The sequence below is a fragment of the Ambystoma mexicanum genome, chromosome 8 (assembly GCF_040938575.1).
Source record: "Ambystoma mexicanum isolate Mex_15411 chromosome 8, UKY_AmexF1_1, whole genome shotgun sequence".
Classification (NCBI taxonomy): Eukaryota; Metazoa; Chordata; class Amphibia; order Caudata; family Ambystomatidae; genus Ambystoma; species Ambystoma mexicanum.
The window spans coordinates 1,361,756,405-1,361,770,627 of record NC_090929.1 but is presented as its reverse complement, the minus strand read 5'-3'; positions in this window follow the sequence as shown (position 1 = coordinate 1,361,770,627).

Sequence of the window (14,223 nt, the reverse complement as noted above, 5' to 3'; positions counted from 1 at the left end):
TATCTTTTGAAAGCAGTTTCATTCTTGACGGTGGATTTAAGCAGTTTGACCACTGAAGGTAACAGTTTAGTACTGTGGGTATACTGAGATACCAGTTGGCATATTCTGACTGTTGATACTTTACGATTCTTGAAGGGCATCTTTGGAAGATATTTCATTTTTGCTGGTGGATTTTATCTTTTGCAGTAATGGAAAGTAATATGGCAGTATTATGGTTGCAGTTAGATACCATTTGGCGTATTCTAACTGTCACAGTTTCACAGTTTTGCAGGGTATGTTTTGAAGCACCTTCATTCCTGTTGGCAGATTTAAGTTTTCCAATTTTGCCAAGTGACATTGCAGTATTATGGGTGCAGTTAGATGCCAGTTGCTGTATTAATTGCAGTGGTATGGGCACAGTTAGACAGCATTTGGCATATTCAAATAGTTGGTAGTTTTACAGGTTAGTGAGGACAGTTTGTAGACCCTAATACCCAGTAGTATTTAAGTACTATTGGTGAAACAATATTAGTGCGTGTTTTCCACAGTTGTCGTTTCTGTGTCTATAATCATTGGGTCACTGGGGGAAAAAACTTTATAGCAGTGTTCTGGAGGAGAGGAAATCACTGATGGGCCCATAGGTCAGCGCTCACCCTATAGAACTTGTAAGACAGGAGAGCTGCACCATGGGAGGAAGGGGGTGCAGGATTCACTTACTCCAACACGACTCAATAATGAGGACTCAGTAAGTTGGCAAAGGGAAGTCAGTTTAATGACAATTGCATCAAACAGAGAAACAAATGGAAATCAGCAGCATTGCAATTCTAATAGGCAAAAATCGTCATCACTGATGTCTAATTCTATAAAAAATCATCATGCAATATAATTGCTTAGGAAAGGTAACTTAAGTATAGGTGTTATATCTCTATATGATAATAGGGCATGCAAATTGGATAACTCTTATCGGGTGATCGTCTTCGCCCATCCCTCTACATTACACGTGATAGATGTCACTACAACCACGACATCCTATTGGTTACAATATCTATAGGACTCCAGATAACTTGGTCCACTGTGATTGGGCAGTTTACACCCCCAGACATACATTTCCACTTTTAATTAGCAGCATGCAGAATGGACACCCCTGTGCCTGGTGTCCCAAGTTTCACCCTGCCTCCCTTCCATCAATCAGTGTTTTAGGGCGATTTGTCAATTAGTTGGCTAAGGATGGCCTCGAAACTGTAGTCTCTTATCGGGAAAAGTTATGGCATCCTCGGGTCCTGGATGACATCAGGCGATGGTACTTCTTCGCGCCTGTCTGGTCACGTGTTAGTTCACCATGAATCTGCTTCAGTTTCAAGCTTTTAGTGCATTTAATTCTGTTTCAGCCTCACCACCTGCATGGGCCCCCCTTATCTTGACCTTCATGAGGCAAGCTGGTATGCTCTGAAGTTGGAGTCTTGTGAGCTGACGCTCTCCTCCCCTTCTCTGGTTGACCTCGATTTCCTAGGCATGAGCCGCTCGTTGTTGAGTTTCGATTCTGCTCCTCCTCTTGCCTTTGGCTGGGTTTTGAAACTTGGCCTGTCAGGCCTCTGGCCGCCTGGGTACATTTCTGCTTTTACAAAATGGAGTTGCACTTGTATAATGTGCCTTATTGAGGTAGATATATGGTTAGGGCTTGCCGCTCTATCTTCTACTAAGCATTGCAAGCAGTATCAATTTCTTAGCATCTTGCGTTTCAAGCCTATTTACACACGTTTAACAAGACGGTTGCTTCCATCTTGTCTCGTAGCACCGTTTCCTCACGTTGTAACATTGTCTCCTCTCTGTGTCTATTCCATTCATTTTCGTAGTTACTTGCACTGGCGTGTTATCTTCGATAGCTGCTTTTGTTCATTCACAGGTCTGTTCAGGCCCTTGTGTCATTTCCACTGGCCTTCCATTAAGGCTTTTGGGGTCTCTTCATGGACCGTGTGTCGGTACCCCTCATTTCATATCAGCGGCTGGTATGGCTGTCTGATAGGGTACCGTGCTGCCCACGGTTGTCTGGTTATGGGTGCTTCAACCGGTATGGATCTTCTGATGTATACTGGGCAGAGTCCCAGTGCAACTCTTTGTAGGTTCATTTGCTCTTCATACGTCACATACCTTGGCGAGTATGCTCCTGGTACCTCGAAATGAGGGAAAGGGGTGCAGGCCATGTCTGGGACCTCCTCTACAGCAGCGCAACTGATGTACTCACGGGCCAGTTGGTGTATGCTAAGTTCTTACAGTTTCACGGGGCAAAAGGGTATTTTTCGTTTGCACATACATACCTGTTGGTGTCTATCTGGCAGTAGGTTATGCTACATTTACAGGTCAGTGAGTACATTTAGGTTTCAGGAATATTAAGTAGACATTTACTAGATTTGTTGGTAATCTCTGTTTCAGAGTAAAGGAAGTATCATTGCATTCAAACCACCCACATTTATTTTTAATGTATGCAGTATAGTAACCTGCACTGGTTGTGGCACCTATGTGGTAGATTATGCCTACTGTTGTGTAGGTTTTCTTGCCAAGCGATACTTGCCCATGTGTGAAGCTAGTAGGCTTGCAGTTGTTTTTGGTACGATCTGCATTGTATCGAAAATGCATTACTATTACGTATTGGCTACGTGAGTTTATGTGTAAGGTGGAACGATTGTTTGAATTGCAAAAATTACATAATATGCCACAATTTGCATTTTGTACCAGTTGCTGAAATGGAATGGATTCACAATTAGGTATAGATACATACACAAAGTGCTCATTAGGCACTTGATCCTGCGTCACATGGCTGCAGAGAGTACATGTATTTTTCCACATATATGAAATCTGGAAGATTTCATCTATAGGTATGTTTTTGCTTTCGAGCACTTGCAGCAAGTACATTAGAAATTATTGTGGATCTTCTTGTGTGTTTATGGTGAATCTCACCATTCCCGCACAGTAGTCCAATTCCTGCCTTATTCCTGAGACACTGTAAGTGGTGTCAGGATTGTTTGTTGCAGTTCTATGAAGGAGGAGCATTTGCATGCAAACACAACTGGTCTGTGCTGTTCATGTAAATGTGTTCAACAATTGGTGAAAATTGGAACAGAACATTGATTGCTACATTTGCATAGCAATTTACACCAGTTGTGTTGGAAAATTGGAATGGAATGGACCTGACAGTTCTGTGTGTGTCATTTGCTAGAGCTCCACTTCTCTTTCTTTGTGCTATTGGATGTGCCTTGAGTTTGCACTACATCCTTTTGTGGTTGTGCTACGTGTTGGAGTAGCAGCTGCTTTCTCTTTCTTTGGTGGTAATGTTGGGAGATCTCTTGTAAGTTCTGTTTGCATTACTTTTCTTTTAACAAGTTTTCCTTTTTGAGGAACAGGGTACATATGGAAATGGGGTATGTAGAGTGCACATAGTCTGTTGTACTCTACGATGCATGAATGTCAGTCTTGACTTTGTATCAAAATTGACTAGAAATAGTCCTTAAAGTGTATGTAGCCGTGACAGTTCTATGTAAATCATACCTCCTTTAAAGACTGTGCTGCCAATGCCAATCATGTCTGATCTAGGGTTAGACCGTGCGATTTATGAATAGTGACTTCATATGCAAGAGAGAGAGAAAACTGTTCTCTGCGTACATACATGTCTTTGAAAAGAAGGAATGGAGCTGTTGAGCATCCTTTCCTTTTAACTTCTGAAAGTTTGTTAAAATGGATGTTGACAAACTGAATGTTGTTGTCGGGTGGATATATCTGGAAGCCAACATCTGTACCAATTGCTCCATTAACTAAACTTTGCTCCACGTCAAGGTAACATTTTAACATTACTCTACAGTTTAAACACAGGCCTCATTACAAGTATGACGTTAAGGCAACAACGGTGCCAGTATTGCTACCGGCACCGCTGCTGCCTTAGTGCCATACTAGGAATTCTGCTCATGGGTGCCCTTGCAGCCACCAGGTCTGACCTGGTGGCCGTACCGGCACCCGCGAGCAGAACATGATGGTAGCACCGGTACCGTTATTAACGGTACTGGTGGTACCACCCTCCCCATTCCCATTGAACCCTATGGGGCTGAATGGGGAAGGGGAGTCCCTTATTACCAGCACCTGTGAATGGGCAATTACCGGGTCCACCAAACAAGGCATGACTGAGTAATTGCCCATTCGTGGGTGCCAGAAGAAAATGGATACCAGCGGCAGCTGTGCCGCCTGTACTACAGGCACGGCTACCGCCAGCCTCGCAATGAGGCCAAATGGGCATCATTATAATAGTGGCGGGAACGGTATGAACAGTGCCGGTAAGGCCCCGGCACCGTTCACACAGTCCTGCCACATTACGAGTTCTGCTCGCAGGTTCCTGACAGCCCGCCAGGCATTACCTGGCAGGCTGTGCGGCACCCGCAAGCTGAACTCGTGATTGCACCAGCACTGTCATCAACGGTGCCGGTGCAACCATGCTCCCCACCCCCATTCTGCCCTATAGGGCAGAATGGGGATCGGGAGCCCAGCAATACCGCCACCCGTGAATGGGCAAATACCGGCCCAATCATCTCATAATGGGCCAGTTATTGCCCAATCGCGGGTGGTGTGGGGCGGTAGCGAGCATGGCAGTAGCCGTGCCTGCCATACAGGCATGGCTACCGCCAGGCTTGTAATGAGGCCCAATGTAACATTTTATCCAAACCTGAAAGGGGCCTCTAGCAGTCCCTTACGTCTATGGAAACAAGGCGAGTCACCACACACAATAGATACGCCAGACACGAGGTTGTATTCCCAAAGCCACGGTTTATTGCAAAGCAAAAGTCTCAGTTGGCCAACTCGGTCTCACGCCCCGAGACGTGTATCTCTAGACCGAGAGGGACGCAAGAGAGTGAAATACGTACATCAGTTACATATATACAAAATGCATATCAAACAATCAGCTATGACATGTTTAACACCCCCCTTTATTGGGTTTCTTTGAACTTGGTGTGATGATGGACAGTTTCGACAACTATGACACCTTCAAACATCTATTCTAGTAACAATTTGCAATTTGTGAGTGCAGAGGCATCTTTCAGTTGTTGAACAGAACACAGCGCTTCTGTTCTTGGAAGTGAGCTACATACAGGGGGGAGAGTTGCATTCCAGACCTTGCTATCTATGAGGTGCTATTCGTGTCCTGGGAGCCGACACGCTCTAACGGGGCTCAGCAAAGGGGGGCCGTAAGAAGAGCATATTTCAAGCCTTTAGCTGCTTTATTCTAACATATTCTACCATATAACGAGACTGGCTGGCAGCTGCGAAATGATTAAATGCCCTGCAGCACTGCTTCAAGGCTACATTCGGGAGGGAGCCGGGCATTCTTCCTGGCGCTGCCTACGTTGTGTTTCAACGAACTCTTGTTATCCTCGCGGCCCTGCGGCCTTGTCCTTTTATGTGCAGACAACAATGTTTTACAGTCGAGCAGTGTAAGCGGAAAATGTACTGCGAAGCAATAAGAACAGAAAGCAATGAGCAATGGTTAGAAAACAAAATGGCGATTCTCGTTACATCAAAATGGCCGTTCATTGGCAAACTCGAAAACCTATATTCTGTCATATCGTGCATGAGACGGTTGGCCCACGGCCATCAAAATACGTTTGCGGTCACAAAGTAGAGGTATCCATTTTTCTAGACTGACAAACCAGCTGTGTTGGAGATACTGGGCCTCATTGCAAGTATGGCGGTAAGGTAACAACGGCGCCAGTGTCGCTACTGGCACAGTTGCTACCCTACAGCCATATTATGAGTTCTGCTCACGGATGCCCTTGCAGCCACCATGTCTGACCTGGTGGTCGTACCGGTAGCCAGGAGCAGAACATGATGGTAACACTGGTACTGTTATTAACGGCACTGGTGCTACCACCCTCCCTATTCCCATTCAGCCCTCTGGGGCCGAATGAGGATGGGGAGTCCCTTATTACCGGCACCCGCGAATGGGCAATTACCGGGTACGCCAAACTCAGAATCACCCGGTAATTGCCCATTCGTGGATGCCAGATTTATTACAGGCAAGGCTACCTCCAAACTTGCAATGAGGCCCAAAGACTCACAGGATCTGATGTCATTTACGTTCAGACAGACTAAATTAAAAAGTATGAGATTACCTCAAGGGTATTGTGAGTCTCCATCATTTTTCAATAGAGTCCTCCAGATGGATTTAAGCTATATTGATCTGGAAAGTGTTGTGTTGCAATACGTAGATGACATTTTAGTTTGCAGCACTTCAGGGAAGGGTGCATATGTGACTCTATTCAATTGATGATTACACTTGCTGAAAAAGCATTTCAAGTTGACAAAGAGAAGTTACAGTATTGTCAACAGGAAGTGTGATATATTGGTCAGTTGATTTCGCATCAAGGAAAAAAGGTTACTCCCGAGAAAGCTTAGGCTATTTTGAAAACCACAAAGCCACATACGATAAAGCATATGCAGAGATTTTGGGGGTTATGTGACTATGTCTTGGGTCTTGATTACAGTTCATATACAAGGCCTTTATTGCAAGCTCTAAAGAAAGCACAGGTAACGAAGGAGAAAATTATTTGGACTGAGGAAAAGGAAGAAGGGTTTGAGGAATTGAAGAAGGCAATTTGTACAGCTCCAGTTTTAGGGATTACCAATTATGCTGAGGAATTATTTTTGTTTTCGCATACGGATGGTACCGTTATGACAGAAGTCCTTACACAGAGAACCACATTGGGGTACAAGCCCCTTGCATATTACAGTAGGATTTTGAACCTAGTAATGATGGGTCATTTTCTGTGCGAACAATCTTTGGCAGCCGCTGCGTTCGCCATTGAGAAGGCTACAAGTATAGCGATGGGATGCTCTATGACATTATCTGTTGATCATGCATTATATGCCATTTTGGAGAAACCAAAAGGGACTAGGACTTCTCAAAGGGCTTCTGCCTATGAAGTAGTCATATCAAATCCAGCGAATAAAATTGTTTAGCTAGTAAATCCTGCCATGTTTGTAGCCGAACCACTGGCAGAGGATGAGCATGTGCACGACTGTTCGAACTATGAAGAGTTCTATGATGAGATCCCTATGATAAAAGAAAATGCTTTGGCAGAGGGAAAAATTGTTTTTATTGACGGTTCTTCAAGGATCAATCAAAATGATGGGCAGAGATATACAGGTGCAGCTGTGGTAAAACACCCAGCCAATGGGGAGTTTCAAACATTGGTAAGTGCACGACTCCCGTCTCACTTTGCAGCACAGGCTGCAGAGTTAGTGGCGCTGATAGTCGCGCTCAAGAATCATGCAGACCAGGAAGTAACGGTGTACAGTGACTCCGCCTATGTGATGTCGACAGTGCATGCAGGAATAGCACATTGGAAAAGGAAGGGCTACCTCCGAGCGGATGGCACTCCAGTGCAACATGCCACCTTATCGGACAGGCTTATCAGGGCACTACAACTCCCAGTAGCCACTGCAGTCGTTGAATGCGCAGCTCATACTAAAAAGGCAGATTTTATCTCACATGGAAATCAAGCAGCAGACGATGAAGCCAAACGTGCTGCATCTTTAAAAGATATAATGGGCCTCTTTACAAGGCAGGCGGCCGCGGAACAAACGGTGCCGGTAAGGGACCGGCACCGTTCATTCCAGGCCACCTCATCTGGTCAGACCAGGCATCCTTAGCGGGACCCAATAGCAGACCAGGATGCTAACAATGGGCCCGTCATTAACAGGCCCGTTGTTAGCATTCTCCCCACGGGGGCTCAATGGGAATGGGGATATACCGGATCCGGGTCCCATGAAAGGGATTTACGGGGCCCTCCGAGGTCGGAATGACCTGGTAAGTCCCCTTTTGTGGGACCCGGACCCGAGTTTGAAGGCAGCTGTGCCCTTGTTAAGGGCACGGCTGCCTCCAAACTCGTAATGAGGCCCAAAGTCTTTTGATACACCTAATGTGAATGAAAAAATGGTGGTGATGATAAGTGTGTCTGACCCATATAGTAATCTTTCAAACACACAATTAATAGAGGTTCAGGGAGAAGCACCTCAAGATGAGAAGAATCTATGGACGCGAAGAGGGTGTTCTTTAAACCCCTCTGAAGCATTGTGGTGACAAGACAGCACTGGTAAACCGGTGATGCCTGTAGCCTTATTAAGGATGATGCTGGAACAGCTACACTACCCAGCACACATAACTACAGAAAACCTTGCTGCAACTATTGCAGAGGATTGGTTTGTACCAAATTTGTTACAACACGTTTCATTCTATGTAATGAATTGCATCGTTTGTCAAAAGTTCACCGCTGGGCACACATTGTGCAAGTTAGGGGAGTTATCCCGAGACCTAATGGCCCCTTTCAGCATTTGCATATCGACTATGTCGACATGCTGCAAGTATCTAATGGGTATAGATACATGATTGTAGTAGTTTGTCCCTTTCCATGAAGGATTGAAGCTGGTCCGTGTACACACCCAGATTCCACTTGTGCAGCAAAATTCTTAGTGTGAGAAGTATTTCCTAGATGGGGAATATGTGAAGTCATAAGATCAGATAATGGTCATCATTTTGTTAACACAGTTTTTTAACCGATTGGCTTGTTCGCAACCATACCAGGAAAAAGTGGACGAGCCCTGCTTTAACGGTCCTTTTTTTCATGGAAGACGTCACGCCATCTGCAGTCAGAGTGCAGGGCAGACATGCTTGGACTTTTCTAGGTGACGTAAAGATTTATGCTGGAGAGACCCCATCAGCCCTGCACCCTTCGGAAGCAAGCATCAGGGAAGAACCTCAGCACATGCAGACAAGGCCTATGACGAGGAAGAAGGATGCAGAAGCTGTTGAGCAAAGCCAAAGAGTTCATTGGACTGTGGCCTATTTCGAACACTCTTTTCAGTCATTTGGGGAAGAGTTAAGGGAAGATATTTGTTCTTGAGCCACAGGAGTTTGTGACATTGGACTGAGGCATGCTCACATCTTGATCAGAAGAAAAATATGCCAGATCTTGATTTCACTTTTGACAATTGGAAAAGGGTACAGTACCCTGATTCATTTCTCACTGAGTTCCTGTTTGGATTTGCTCATGGTGATGCCCGATGACAACGTTTCACGGATCATTCTTGCTTATTTTGAGTTTGTATTCGCTTGTTGGGAGAACTACTAGCATTCCTGTTTTCCTGCAAAATCCCAAGAATGGCCCAGTTGTGAGAAGATTGCTCATAGTTATCACTGAACAAATTCTTCAGCTTCCTGAATACATTGGGGAGAGTACAAATGCCCCTATCTGCTGATAATGCACACAGACTGGTCAGTTTTATATTGTATTATTTTGTTGAAGAATGTCCATAACTTGTTGGAAGACACACAGATGTCCACACGTTCCTAAGAAATCTGAGAAATAATGCAGCATTAAATGAGATTTTGAGAGACATCATATTTCAAGTAAATGCTTATTTTGAGAGAACTCTGAGATCTGAATAAGGTTTTTTCTTTGAGGGACAGGTTGTGGAATTGCTGGCTGAAAAAAAAACCTTGTTTCATTCGGAAAGAAAATCATCATGTTGTCTAGCAAAAGGGCGATTCGAGGAGCACACTGGGACTTTGTGTTCATCGTCCAGTAAGCAGTCGGTTGACCAAGGAAGGTTATCGAGTGAGATGAACAGTTTTCAGAAACCAGTGTATAATGGTGTCATATTAAAGGTTCATTTTTTCTTCCTTAGGCTATAAAAAATGGGAAGTATTAGTAGCAATATCATCATGCCAGATCTAGAGGGACGTCCACGTTGTGTAAATAAATCGTTGCTGTACACTCTAGTATCTCTGCCTTTTAACTATGGTTTCACTCACTGTGCGAACCTCCTATTACTTGGATCTGAATGGAGCAAAAACTCATGAGAATCTTCCTAAGAAGAAAGAAGGAAGGTATAAACGTGGCAACTACTAGGCAGACAAGACCCTATGTAGTTATCCCTGTTCCAAGGAATGATGAGGCATCAACTAAGTCTGAGGCAAAAGTTACTGACAGTCAGTCACATGCTAAAGTTGTCTTAGAGATTATTTGTGGATGCCAGACACAGCCTTTGCAAGGGAGACAAAAAAAATGGGTGTTGAAAGGTGAACCTACACAGAATGTTCATGTAACCACAACCAGTCCACTGACGAATGTTCCTATGATTGGTCCAGTTAGAATGTGTTATGCTGACATGTTGTATGAGATAATCATGGCAGATCATAAGAGAAGAATAAGACCTAAGAGGGATAAGAGAAGAAGAAGACCTAAGGAACAAGTTACTTACCTGTAACTTTTGTTCTCCAGCATGGGTCTGGCATGGATTCACATGCTCATGAATATTCCCCGTCGTCAGGCTGGGAATCCTCGGTAAAGAAAAAATCATTATCAGTTTCGTTTCTGATCTGTCTTTCTTAGTAGCAACCAATCACTGATCTCCGAGTCATACTGCCCCCAGCCAATGAGTGCCCTCTCCCTAAGCCCCGCCTCTGGCAGCCATCCTCAGATTTGGTAGCACGCAAAGTGGCAGTATGACCAAGTGAAGAGCCGCAGAGGGGTAGGCGGGAGGCTAAGTAACTTGTTCCTTCTCCAGCATGGGGTCTGGCATGGATTCACATGCTCATGAATAAAATAATACATAGCAGTATACACATGCACAACCACGGGAGGTGGCAAAGGCTCACCATTAAGCATTACATCCAAAACTCAACATTAAGCAATTCTTACCTCCTCACCAGGCTCACCTTAGGTGAACAGGTTGCGCAGCACTGCTTGGTCGACCCTGGACTCCTCCCTGGAGTCCCGATCGACACAGTAGAATCTTTTGAAGGTGTGCGTCGACCTCCACGTAGCAGCCCTGCAGATGTCCAGCAGGGGCACACCAGACAGGAACGCTGTGGTAGCAGCGATCGCTCTGGTCGAATGGGCTCTCGGACGGCTGGGCAGCGGTCGGTTTGCCAACCGGTGACAGTGCATGATGCAGCCGGAGAGCCATCTGGAAATGGAAGTATTCGAGAGAGCCTTCCCTTGATTCACAGACCCAAAGTTCACAAACAGTTGTGACGTCTTCCGAAAACTCTTTGTGCGGTCCACGTAGAACTTCAGCACTCTAGCCACATCCAGCGAGTGCAAAGTCCTCTCGGCCGGCATCGAAGGCGACGGGAAGAAAACTGGTAACACCAAAGGCTCGTTGAGGTGGAAGTCCGATGGCTCCTTGGGCATGAAGGAGGGATGCGTCCTCAGCACCACCCTCGTGTCATGAAAAGTCAAGTATGGAGGCTTGCAAGATGGGTCTGGATCTCTCCCACTCGTCGTGCGGAGGTGTTGGCCACGAGGAACGCTGTCTTCCATGACAGGAACTTCATAGGCGCCGAATGCATAGGCTCGAATGGGGCCCCCATGAGCCTATTCAGCACCACAAGCTCCCACACCGGGGCAGGAGCCTTCACTGGCGGGAATGATCGGAATATTCCCTTCATAAATTCCTTCACCAGGCGATGAGACCACAAGGACACCCGTCCCATAGTCCTGGTATATCGGGAGATGGCAGCCAGATGTATTTTGATGGAGGCATGAGCCAGTCCAGCTTTGGCCAGCGACAGTAGGTACGGCAGTACTTGAGGGGCCATAATCCGAAGAGGGTTAATCTTCTGTGCACGGCACCAGACAGAGAACCTCTTCCACTTATGACCGTAACACTTGAGAGTTGAGGACGCCCTGGCTTTTGCAAGAACCTCTCTGCAGTCAGCCGGGATATCGTACCCTCCAAACTCTAGTGCTGCAGGAGCCAGGCCTGCAAGTTCAGCGACTGTGGGTCGTGATGGAGAATGGCGCCTCCTTCTCTGGAGAGAAGATCCGCGTCCGCCGACAGCTTGACTGGTGGGGACGTTGACAAGTCCAGAAGGTCCGGGAACCAGATCTGCCTCGGCCATGCCGGTGCGATGAGGATCATTCTGCACCTGGACTTCTTGAGCTGGTTGATGAGGCGGAGCAGCAACGGCAACAGAGGCAACGCGTATAGAAACAGGCCGTCCCAGGGGAACGAGAAAGCATCGCCCATGCTCCTCGGCTGCGGGAACCTGCTGGCGAACCTCTGGCACTTGGAGTTCGTTGCCGTTGTGAAAAGGTCGATCCGGGGTTTGCCCCATCCTCGAAAGAGCTGATCCACCTGGTCCTGACGTAGTTCCCTGCTGAGTGAGTCGGCGATGGTGTTTTTTATTCCTGCCAAGTGGAAGGGAACCAGAAACATCCCCTGGGCGACGGCCCAGTGCCACAGATCCTGGGCCTCCTTGGATAGGGCTGGGGATCTGGTGCCCCCCTGCTTCCGTATGTAGAACATCATGGTGGTGTTGTCGGTGAAGATCCTCACCACTTTGTCCTTGAGGGACGGAAGGAACAACTTGAGCGCCCAGAACACTGCTCGGAGCTCCAGGATGTTGATGTGGCGAGACCTCTCCTCCGGGAGCCAAAGGCCTCTTGCGTGGAGATCTCCGGTGTGGGCCCCCCAACCCTCCAGCGAGGCATCCGTCGTCACTGTCTCCTGAAACGCTGGGGTTTGAAAGTCCGTGCCTGTAGTGAGGTGAGCACGGGTACCCCACCATAGGATCACCCGACGGAACTCCTTGTCGAGAGGGATCCTGTCTTCGAAGCAGCCCATCGCCTGAAACCAGCAGGTGTCGAGGAACTCCTGCAGTGGACGCATCCGAAGTCTGCAAAGTGGTACAAGATAGATGCATGAGGACATCATCCTGAGGAGGGACTTGATGGACCTCACCCTGGCCGTGCCGCCACTGGTGCAAGGCACTTGGTGAATACCCTGGGTGCCAACTTAAATCCGAACGGTAGGGCTCTGAATTGGTAGTGGCGCCCCTAAACCATGAACCATAGAGACACTTTCTGTGTCCTTTTAGAATGGGGCTGTGGAAGTAAGCATCCTCCAGGTCCAATGACGATAGGAAGTCGCCCTCCTACAGCTGTCCCAGCACGTGCTGGAGGGTGACCATCCTGAATTTCTGCACCTTGATGTATTTGTTTAACTGACGCAGGTCCAGGATGGGGCGCCAACCGCCTGTCTTCTTTCTGACGAGGAAGTACCTTGAGTACACTCCGGAGCCCCGGAGCCTCCCGGGGACAAGCTCAATGGCCCCTTTCTTGAGCATCCCCCTTACCTCCAACAGCAGTTGAGGGACGTGATTCTCCTTCCTGGCCACGGGAGGAATGCGAGGGCACTTCTTTTGGAATTCCAGCGAGTGCCCGTTGGCCAGGGTGTCCAGCACCCAACGGTCGGTGGAGATGGACTCCCACACGCTGACGAACTTCGTCAGCCGGCCTCCCACCGGGGTGCTTCGGTGGGGGCCCGACGACACGGCCAGTCTTGCTTGGAGGAGACCTTGCCACCTTTGCCTCCTTGGCGACGACGGCGGGATCCCCCTTGCTTGCCACGACCTCTGTAGGCCTCCTGGGACGAAGAGCGGGCTGCCTGGTGGTATGTAGTAGAGCCACCGCTGGATCCCTTGGAGGCACCCTGTCTGCCTCCGGAGCTCCGAAAGGGCCGTCGTTGTTGAAGTACCCCTAGGGCCCGGGCTGTCTCCGAGTCAGTCTTGATGGCCTGGAGCGACTCGTCCACCACCTTACCAAAAAGGTTGTTGCCGTCGAACGGCATATCCAACACTCTGGTCTGGACGTCCTGGCGAAAGTTCGTCGCCTTGAGCCATCCTCGTCGTCGGAGGCAAACTCTGTTGCCCAGTTGGCGAAATCTGGTATTGGCAATGTCCGTTGCCACCGTTATGGCGTGATCCAACGCCACCTCGTCTTCCTGCAGAATTTGTAGGGCCTCCACCCTCTTGTCATCAGGTAGGAAGTCTAGCAGGGGAGCTATCTTGAACCAAAGCTCCCTGTCGTAGCGGGCCACGATCGCTAAGGCATTGGCCACCTTAATGCCGTTGCCGCCAACGAGATGACTCGTCGTCCCATGGAGTCCAGCTTCATGCCCTCGCTGTCCAGCGGGGAAGTGGAAGTTGAAGCCGCTGCACCCGCTGCTTTCTTCTTGGCCGCTGCCGAGATGAAAGAGTCCTGCATGGGCTGGGCCCTGCGGCACAAGGGGGCGGCAGCGGGGACTCAGTACTTCTTCTCGTACCTGTCCCTCTTGGCGGGTGTCGTGGAAGGGTTCTTGAGGATAGCAAGCCCCTCGTCCCAGATGTCATCGAGCAAAGGCACCACGAGGACTGTCTTC